The sequence below is a fragment of the Betta splendens genome, chromosome 15 (assembly GCF_900634795.4).
Source record: "Betta splendens chromosome 15, fBetSpl5.4, whole genome shotgun sequence".
NCBI lineage: Eukaryota > Metazoa > Chordata > Actinopteri > Anabantiformes > Osphronemidae > Betta > Betta splendens.
The window spans coordinates 12681331-12692905 of NC_040895.2; positions in this window are offsets into that span (position 1 = coordinate 12681331).

The window sequence follows — 11575 nt, forward strand, 5'->3', positions numbered from 1 at the left end:
CGACAGGAACTGGAACGACCTCAACATGGCCGACAGGAACTGGAACGACCTCAACATGGCCGACAGGAACTGGAACGACCTCAACATGGCCGACAGGAACTGGAACGACCTCAACATGGCCGACAGGAACTGGAACGACCTCAACATGGCCGACAGGGACAGGAACGACCTCAACATGGCCGACAGGAACTGGAACGACCTCAGCATGGCCGACAGGAACTGGAACGACCTCAACATGGCCGACAGAAACTGGAACGACCTCAACATGGCCGACAGGAACTGGAACGGCGTCCTCCTCTGAGGAGCCGACAGGAACTAGAACGGCGTCCTCCTCTGAGGAGCCGACAGGAACTAGAACGGCCGCAACATGGCCGACAGGAGCTGGAACGGCCGCAACATGGCCGACAGGGACTGGAACGGCGTCAACTCCGGAGCTGGCATGACAGCTTACAGCTGCCGAGCTCGACGGGGGAGACGTCGGGCCTGATTGGGTGGGGTTAACAGTCGTCAGACGGACGGCGCCCTCTGACGGGGACAAGGACGGAACTGGGGTCAGGGCAACACACGACTGATCTGGGGTCTGGGCAACACACGGCTGATCTGGGGTCTGGGCGACACACGGCTGATCTGGGGTCTGGGCGACACACGGCTGATCCGGGGTCTGGGCGACACACGGCTGATCCGGGGTCTGGGCGACACACGGCTGATCCGGGGTCGGCGACACACGGTGATCCGGGGTCTGGGCGACACACGGCTGATCCGGGGTCTGGGCGACACACGGCTGATCTGGGGTCTGGACTAGGTTCGACTGGGCTGGGGCCTGGAGACGACAGGGCTGCACCGGGGCATGAGTAACACACGGCTGAACTGGGGTCTGGGCAACACACGACTGATCTGGGGTCTGAGTAACACACGGCTGACCTGACTGAGAGGTGGGGCATGAAGCGACCGCTGGCTGCAGGCCCGGGAGTTGCAGGGCCTCACGCAGGACAGGCTCCCTCCGGACGAGAGCGGCTGCTTCCTCGAACAGTTGTTCTCTCGCGCCCTGGTCTGTAGCCGAATTGGCGGTGTTCATGAGGTGGGCGAAGAGAAAGGCAACTGGAGGAGAGCAGAGGAGGTGGACCCGTCGGGCGACGCTGTCTGGGATGCCTGTTATCAGAGGGACACAGTCAGTCAGAGAATTAAGGGGCTCCTCTGTCGGGGAAGAAGGCTGCTCGGTCCCCATGACCGAGACCGCGGGACCCGGGATCCTGGACCCGCGCCGCCGCCGTCGCCGTCCGGAGCAGCTGCGACTGTCCGTCGTTTGAGGCGCTGGGCGCGGTGTGGACCGGACCTCTGTACCGGGATCCGCATGGTGAAACGGGGCCGCGGCGTCTGGAGCTTGGGCTGGAGACTGGGGAAAACACGATTGAGCAGGAGACTGGGCAAAGCACGATTGAGCTGGAGATTGAACAGCGCGCGGCTGAACTGGAGACTGAGCAGCGCGCGGCTGATCTGGAGACTGAGCAGCGCGCGGCTGAACTGGAAACTGAGCAGCGCGCGGCTGACTTGGAGGCTGAGCAGCGCGCGGCTGAACTGGAGACTGAGCAGCGCGCGGCTGAACTGGAGACTGAGCAGCGCGCGGCTGAACTGGAGACTGAGCAGCGCGTGAGAGCAGGAAATCCTCCCAGGGAAATAACCATGGAGCTGGGCAGGTTGGTGCAGGCACGACGATCCGACGAGGCGGAGAGGATGAAACCGAAACCATACTTCCGCGGGGGAGTTATATTTGCCGTAAAAAAACAAGGGGAAAACAGTCACTGACCTGACCGGAGGCTAAGTGCTGGCTGGGTCCAAGTGTGGCCAGATTGTTCTGTCAGAGACTCGGGCAGGCGGCGAACCCACATGCACAGCACAGAGGCAGGATTACGATCAGAAAGGTTTATTCTTAAGGCACGGTCAGACGGTCCAGGTCATACACGAAATGGCTCGACAAAAGTACAGGCAGGGAACAGGCAAAAACTCACGGTCAGTAGATACTCCAGGGTCAGGCAGGATACATGGTGCAAACAGGAATAAACACGAAAAACACGAACACGCAGGGAACTCAGGAGACTAGGGACGCTCAACTCACAAGAAACACGAACACTCAGGGAACTCGAATACGACAATCTGGCAGGGAACTAAGGACACAGGTGGTGGTTAAATACACAGTGACTTGATGACTAACAGAGTGCAGGTGTGGGTAATGAGCAGGACAGCTGTGACAAGACAAGAAACCGGAAGTAAAGCTAGAACACAAAACAGAGACCGGGAGACTACCAAAATAAAACAGGAAACGGAAACTGGAACCAAAATAAGACAAGCAGGACATGACGTGAAAACAGGGAACAACTAGAAACAAAGACACGGATCATGACAACCAACACATGAAAGGACACCCCATCATCTACTCTATTATTGATCTCCACAGCGCACCAGTAATAACCAGTAACTTGTAACTTTCCTGAATGATGTCGGTGGTTTGTTTTAACTTCATATGAGCAGGACGTCCAAGTGTATCCTTTACACAAGTACTTTACATAGTTTTTATAATAAGTATCATAATTACATGGGATAATGAGGGAATGTCCTGCTTTCACTGATACTTTTCTGATTGTAGTAATGCTGTAAATACCTGCAACATACACAAAAGTACTATATTAGTGTACATAACTACTGAGCCAGAGAGAGTTATATTTATTACATATTCATATGCATTATTTCTAAAGCAAATGGAAATGAAGTGGTCAAATATGAGCATGTGATCAGATTGTTAAGAAAGAACCTGTGACTTACGTGTAAATCCAAAGATCATGAGTAGAAAGCTGAAATAATGAGCCATGTCGCTGAGTGAACAGTCAGAGCAATGTGTTTTCCTTCTTCCTAATTCTTCTTAATGTACAGTACATGTGGGTCTGTTCTTCCTCTTGACTGAGGTAGTTGCATTACATTGGTTGATGCTATCAATATTGCATGAAGCTAACAACTAAATGGATCGTCTGTGTCAAAAAGGAGAGTTTAAACTGAAATAGTTATGCACATAAAACAAAGAAAATAAAAGTATTGGTTTGTGAACACACTTAAGGTGGCAGTGTAGCACTATGAGAAACTCCTGTTCAGATCATACAGAACATTGTTTAACACATAATATCAAAGATAAACTATGTGACAATGTAATGGAAATTTTATGTGAAAGTATTTTCTATTGTGATAGAGCTTATATATGTAATCCAATGAGTAATGTTATTTGTTCGATGTGTTATGAAACATTGCATTTAGCATAAGATGATCAAATCTATGAACAATCTGTTCTTTGTATGTTAGACGTTTCACTGAGTTGTTACATTTTGACTCCTTAGCAACAATGGAGAAATTAATGGAGGCACAGAGAGAGATTTTCAGAACTACACTCTCACAGGGAAACTGCACCTTTTCCTGTGTACTTCTCTTCTTGCAAGAATAAACCAACAGAAAGACAACTTTGATTGACTCTTATTAATTCATCAGTCCCCAACATTTTTTGCCTCTACAATCTGGTGTCAGAAGTGAGATCCGCTGGTGGACGTCAGAGGGGTTTGCTGACTGTGGAAAGACGTCGCCCTGAGCGCAGCTCAGCCTCATCCTCCTCTACAAAAACAGAGTGAGACGGGGGCCAAAGGCTCCACCTCTGATCGCCATCTGACGGATCCTGCGAACTCAAAACTTCACTAAAGGGGAACCTAGTGATTCGTTAATATTTTTCTTCCTCATATGTCCGTGGAAAAGTATTAATCGGTGAACACTATAATTGGGCATTGATATGTACACTATGATATGACATGGCTGATAGTCAGTGAACACTATTGTAGGGTACTGGTGTGAGTGTTAGTCAGTGGACACTATAACTGGGCATGGAACTCTCACCGAGACGTCTGTGACCGTCCAACCACGCGTGGTGCTGTTCCATGGGGAACAGCAAAGGTAAACCCTGCTTGAAGCCGGAGGGTCCCATTGTTGATATCATGAGGGGAAATTATGGAAACGACACCATCAGTTGTCTTTCTGTGTAGACAAAACAATATGGGTTTCAAGAAGGTGGTTCTTAAAAATAAAGCAAATTGATAATTTGGGTGATAAACTGACAAAATGCGAACACACAATGAGAAAGGGAAAGACGGTAAAAAACAAAGGATTTAGAGGATGTGGAAAAACATAGGAAATGCTGGCAAGCCAGCCTGCACTTCAGCCCGATCGCAAACAGAACCAGACAAGCTACACTGGGCCCAGTTATGACCATGCCCATGGTTGAGGTCGCAGGGCCACAAGGCCCCTGGACAGACGATGATGTCAGAAATGCTGGAAAACATCTGTCAGATCCACACCTGTCTGGTTCCCAAGGACAGGGAAGAGTTGCAAATGCCAGCTTTAACTATGTACTGTATGAGTCAGTCACACTGCAGAGACATGGTCGGGGAAGGGGTCACAGCAGAGGAGGAAGAGGACGAGCAGGACACAGAGGAACTGGACGAGGAAATCAACAATCAGCAACAGCGTGTTTTAAATGCGGGAGGGACATTGGTTTAGAAATTGCCAGTCCACTGAGGGACGGTGCCCGTACTGCAAAGTTGAAGGGCACAGATCAGCTGAATGTCCACAGAATGAATCTGCCAGGGCAAACTGATGGGTGAGGAGCCGGTTGGGTTCTGGTGGCAGTGTAAATCACCCTGAGGAGGGAGGTGAATGCACTGACACACACACACAACGCAATGAAGACACGCTTACACACACACTCATTGATGACATCACAGCCGACAGCAATGAAGGACGCTTGCTATGCTTAGATTCAGAAATGATTTGGCAATGTTTGTCAAATTTAGAAAGAAGACTGCAGAAACCACAAGGCACCTACTGTATGTGCATCTGAATGAGCCACACATGCAGTTTCCAAAGATAACTTTGATGATAAATGGGGAACAAATCACTTTTTTAGTAGATAGTAGAGCTACACGCTCTGTAGTGATGACTTCAAGTTTTAGAACTATGCCAAAAATGAGTGGGAATTATGTCTACAGTGTTGGGGCTTCAGGGTTCAGATAAACAATTTGAACAACAGTGGACAATTACGTTGTCTGACAAATTGATCACGGGACGTCTGTACTGGACAAAGCATGACTGTGCATTGTCCGTCACTCTTCCACCACATTTAGACAAACTATATGACTTGTTTTCTTCTGTGCCACACATTTCTCTTACTAAAAGTAGATCTGCAGACTGGAAAGACTTGGGACGATTTGTATCAAGACGCAGACGCATGACTGATTGGCAACACACACCTGAGGAAACGGTTTCGTACTCACCCACTGGTAGAGTAAATGGATGTATAATAATAATGTTTCACCATTATTGTACACACAACTCATGTGGTGGTTCCATTTCCTCAATCTGAGAATCACACATCTTGCCGTACACTGCTCACTGACACTGAGTTAACATCAACTCCTGCTTTAGCAGAAAAGCCGCACACATAGGCCTGATCCTTAACTGTGAACCAGTCGTAGTTACACCCAAGACCACATATACTGTAGGGTGTGTGCAAAACAATAGACAGGAAGCTATAGACGGCATAAGCCCAGTTTTTTAACTCACTAACTAAAGCAGGCATTATCATACTATGTGACTCCAGTCCCTGCTGCACACCTATCTTTCCTGTGAAAAAAAAAGAGACAAAGATCAACCCACTGAGTGAAGATTTGTTCAGGATCTGGATTTGTGCAGTGAATGCTGCAGTAGAAGTTACTTTCCTTGGACATGTTATCACAGCAGCTGGGAAATCACTCTCACCCAAAAGAGTTGAAGCTATCCAGACCATCACAAGGCCGCTCACAAAGCCACAAATGATGTCTTTCTTGGGAATGTGTTCATATTTTTGGAAACTTTGTTCCCAATTATGCCGTCCTCGAAGCATCTTTGAGTGCCCTCATTCATTGAAAATCATTGCAATCTCATGACAACATCCATTGGACTCCTGAGGCAGAGGCATCCTTTGTAAATTTAAAGCTCACTTTGCAGACTGCTCCAACTTTGGGTCTTTCAGACCCTACTCAACCATTTGTTCAGGTTGTGGACGAGGACAAGACAACACGCAGTGACGCAGCAACTGACGCAGGACTGTGAGAAATACTTTGTGTTGTTGCACCCATGACTGATAATGACTGTGGTACAGATTTGTTCTCATGGGACAAAAACCACTGTGACACTTCATCTGATACTAGAGATGACTCTGACACCGAAAAAGACCACAGTACTTTGTGTAAATAGTGATACTTATGCTCTCTCATAAACAATGACTGTGTTCTATTCTTTGCTAAGCTTTATCATCAGAAGTGCTTTTACTTCTACAAAAACAGCTCTTGCCCTTTTCAGTTTATGATGATATCTACTGAAAATCTTGGCTATGCTGATGTTTCGGTGTTCACTCTATGTGTTGATTAATAATAATCAAAGCGGGAGGGAATGTAATGGAAATTTCATATATGTGAAAGTATTTCCTATTGTGATAGAACTTACATGTAATCCAATGAGTAATGTTATTTGTTCGGTGTGTTATGAAACATTGCATTCAGCATAAGATGATCAAATCTATGAACACTCTGTTCTTTATATGTTACACGTTTCACTGAGTTGTTACATTTTGACTCCTTAGCAACAATGGAGATATTAGGGGAGGCACAGAGAGAGAGTTTTCAGGATTACAGTCTTGCAGGGCAACTGCACCTTTTCCTGTGTACTTCTCTTCATGCAAGATTAAACCGACAGAAAGACAACTTTGATTGACTCTTATTAATTCATCAGTTCCCAATATTTTTTGCCTGTACAGACTGTATGGACTGTATTGATGCTGCAAATCCCAGACAAAACCAGAGGTCTCTTTTCTGCTGACCCCCACCAATTGCTGGCCTTGTGCTGCAGGCCGATGTGGTGGAGAGGTCCTCGGGCTCCAGTCTCTCAGGCCGACCCTCCCACTGGGGGGAGTGTTTGCCCCTGGTTCTCATGGGGCGGACAGCGTTAACCCACGGTGGCCCACTTTGACCCACGGTGGCCCACTCTGATCCACGGTTGTCCACTCTGATCCACGGTGGCCCACTCTGGCATCAGGTGCTGTCTCTGTGGCTGCTGCAGATCTACCTGGGGGGCTCTGTGTGGGCGGCTTGGGTCGCGACACCTGCCCTCCTGGAGCTGAAGGTGCGTGGGCTCCCTGGCTGCTAGGATTCTTTCCTCTGCTCGTTGGATGGGCGTAGTGGCCGAGCCCCTCACATCACCCTGGCTTCCAAAAGTGGCATTGTTCATGCACCAACGTCTGCCTCACCCTTTGGGTGAACAATGTTAAGCTACAGCTTTACTAACCTTGTAGAGGGACACTCAACGCCTGAGCTGATAAACAAGCTTTCTAAACCCAACTGTAAATATTACTGGTATTTATCGCTACCGATATCAATAATGTGTAAATATGGAATTTGTGATGTTGGCTATCGCTATTATTAAGTAGTATGAGATTATTTATAACAATGCATATGTGATTGTATATGTATGAGTATGTGCACATACCTCAACAATATTATTGGTATTAGTATTAATCTCAAAGGTAAATCACAGTACAGCAGTTGTTTAGTTATAATTGTGTCAGACTAAGGTACATCCCTACTTATTTATTTTGCATAGATTGGTTGTTTAACTGATTTACTTGGTTTCAGCAGCTGGTTGCACCCTCACCCACACACACCCCAAAGCAAAACCTCAACCTGTCCACCAGCACAGCAACATCACACATATTTAGGATTGACTAAATAAAACATTAAATAAACCATTAATCAAGAAAAGTATATATATATATTTCTTATATACTCCTCTTGTTAAAGCAGAGCTGTCCATCACAATATGCTGCTTGTTGAACTGCTGGACAGAACAAAAAAAAAAAAAGACAGCGAAAACACATTTCATAATTCTTAATGTACGCGTGGGTCTGTTCTTCCTCTTGACTGAGGTAGTTGCATTACATTGGTTGATGCTATCAATATTGCATGAAGCCAACAGCTAAATGGATCATCAGTGTCAAAAAAGAGAGAGTTTAAACTAAAATAGTTAATACATTAAACAAAAACAAAGAAAAATTAAACTAGTGATTTGTGAACACACTCAAGGTGGCAGTATAGCACTATGAGAAACTCCTGTTCAGATCATACAGTACATCATTTAACATATAATATCAAAGATAAACTATGTGACAATTAAAGTTTAAAAACTCTAAAACAAACTGAATGAATTGTCATTATATTTATGTCTCACATGTACCTGTAATGGACAACGATAAGATGCATCATGTTGACTAGAGATATGGAAGTGGTTAAAGGTCACAGCTGTGTGGTTGTACTTACTTCAGCTTGTGGCACTTTGCATTAAGAACAGTCACTGTCTGTTTATCTTCAAATAGACATTACATAGAAGTGAATTTATGCAGAACTTATTAGAAACAAAAACTACAAACAATTTCCTAACTGGTGGATGATTTTCTGAAATGTTTTTCATTAGAAACCATGTCAAGGACAAAGAAGAAAAATAAAGAAAACAGATAAAAATTATATATTCTAAGAGTGCAAATCCAGTGAGGATGACAAAAATCTTGTGTAGCAAAGGTATGCTCATTTATGTTAAACATGGTATTAATATCTATTATAATGTATACAATTGTTTCTAGATATGCTCTTCAAATGCAAAAATAAATGTACATATTCTAAATATCTCATTTATGAATCTCTTACTACATCATGAGTTTACTCACTTCAGCTTGTGGCACTTTAATGTGCATTAAGAACAGACAGGACAGATGACATAAAATAGAGTATTAATTAGAAGTAATTAATTAATTTCTGTTTGAGATCTGTTTGATTTGATTTTAAATGATTTAAAAGCTATTCAAATAGTTTGGATTTAAAAATCACTCTTTTACATTTTAGTAAATGTTTTCTCAGTCAAGATTATGTTTCTATATATATATTTCTATGTTTTAATCATGGATATGAGACTTTTTTCAACTTTTTAACACAAATAATGATTTTGTTCTTTTGGCATTTGTCTGTTTGAAAGTTCTGGTACCAACAATGAATGACCAGTATCACAAAATAACATTCTTATTGCCAGCTGCCAGCAGCATTTTAATATTTACCATTTGTACACTTCATAAGCTTTATTACCACCAAACAATAGATTAGGTCCACAACACTTTCAGTATTTGTCCTCTGGGTAAGAGAGGAGGAGGAGATGCAAAACACAGAAGTGAAAACATTCTACATTTTAAATATTCCAAATTAATCTGTAGCAGTTGCAGATGATTGAACATCAGTATTTGCTTCTTTTATGTACTTTTACATATTTCCATATTGTCCTACTGTACATTTCAGTTGAAGTCGGATGTTGATTTCTAAAATAAAAGCAATACAGAAATAAAATTTCTTACTTTTTAAATACTTTATTTATGGATTATTTCTGTCTTGAGCTCAGAGTGATTATGAAACTCAAATGAAGCATTGCAGAAAAGAAGAAATACAATAAAACACACCAACTACAACCCTGACTGATTTGAATAATTCACATATATATATTGAATTTGAATAATTCACATTCACATTATATATAGAGATATAGGGATACAGTCACAGATATAGTAGAGGAATTTGAATAAGGCACATTCACAGTTTCATGTCACATGGGAATAAGTCACACACAACATATAGAGAGAAGAGAGAGAGAGAGAGAGTAGAGAGAGAGAGAGAGAGAGAGAGATGAGTAGAGAGATGAGAGAGAGAGAGAGAGATATACATACATACATACATATATATATATACACACACACACACACACACACACACACACACACATATATATATAAAAAAAAAAAAAACTCCCTTCTCACCCCACGTGGGTGGTCTCATCCACTTTCCAAGCTCGGGTCCTCTACCAGAGGCCAGGAAGCTTGAGGGTTCTGCGCAGTATCCTTGCTGTTCCTAGGACTGCACTTTTCTGGACTGAGATGTCGGATGTTATTCCAGGGATCTGTTGTAGCCATTCCTCCAATTTGGGGGTCACTGCCCCCAGTGCTCCAATCACCACAGGCACCACTGTGGCCTTCACCTTCCAAGCCTTCTCCAGTTCTTCTCTGAGCCCTTGGTATTTCTCTAGTTTCTCATGTTCCTTTTTCCTGATGTTGCCATCGCTTGGTATTGCCACATCTACCACTACGGCTTTCCTCTGCTCTTTATCCACCACCACAATGTCTGGTTGGTTCGCCATTACCATTCTGTCAGTCTGGATCTGGAAGTCCCACAGGATCTTGGCTCGCTCGTTCTCTACCACCTTGGGAGGTGTTTCCCACTTTGACCTTGGGGTTTCCAGTCCATACTCCGCGCAGATGTTCCTGTATACTATGCCAGCCACTTGGTTATGGCGTTCCATGTATGCTTTGCCTGCCAGCATCTTACACCCTGCAGTTATGTGCTGGATCGTCTCAGGGGCCTCTTTGCACAGTCTACACCTTGGGTCTTGTCTGGTGTGGTAGATCTGGGCCTCTATGGCTCTGGTGCTCAGGGCCTGCTCCTGTGCGGCCAGGATGAGTGCCTCTGTGCTGTCCTTCAGCCCAGCCCTTTCAAGCCATTGGTAGGATTTGTTGAGATCAGCCACTTCAGTTATGTTCCGGTGGTACATCCCGTGTAAGGGCTTGTCCTCCCATGATGGTCCCTCTTCCAGCATCTCATCCTCCGTTCTCCACTGCCTGAGACATTCACTCAGCACGTCATCTGTCGGGGCCTTATCCTTGATGTACTTATGGATCTTGGATGTTTCATCCTGGATAGTGGCTCTCACGCTCACTAGTCCTCGGCCTCCTTCCTTGCGGCTAGCGTACAGTCTCAGGGTGCTGGATTTGGGGTGGAACCCTCCATGCATGGTGAGGAGCTTTCGTGTCTTAACATCTGTGGTCTGTATCTCTTCCTTTGACCACCTTATTATTCCCGCAGGGTATCTGATCACTGGCAGGGCGTAGCTGTTTATTGCCTGGGATTTGTTCTTGCCATTGAGCTGGCTTCTTAGGACTTGCCTTACTCTTTGGAGGTATTTGGCTGTTGCCGCATTCCTTGTTGCCTGTTCAAGGTTGCCGTTTGCCTGCGGTATTCCAAGGTACTTGTAACTGTCCTCAATGTCTGCTATTGTTCCTTCTGGGAGTGAGACCCCTTCTGTGTGGATTACCTTGCCTCTCTTTGTCACCATCCTCCCACACAACACAAATGCTACGGCAAGGGGGAGCCAGGTCGCCAGGTCAGAGGGGAGGTTTCACCATCTCCCCAACCGGAAATTGGGTACGAAGCCCCAATAAGCACAGATACGCTGAGCGAGGCAGCGACTGACCTGAAAGATAAGATCATGGCGAGATTGAACAGGCAACCCCGAACCCCACTGCAACGGCTAAGTGAAGTACCATCACCACAATCACAGAAACCAATGAGCTGATATATGCTTCAGCATATAT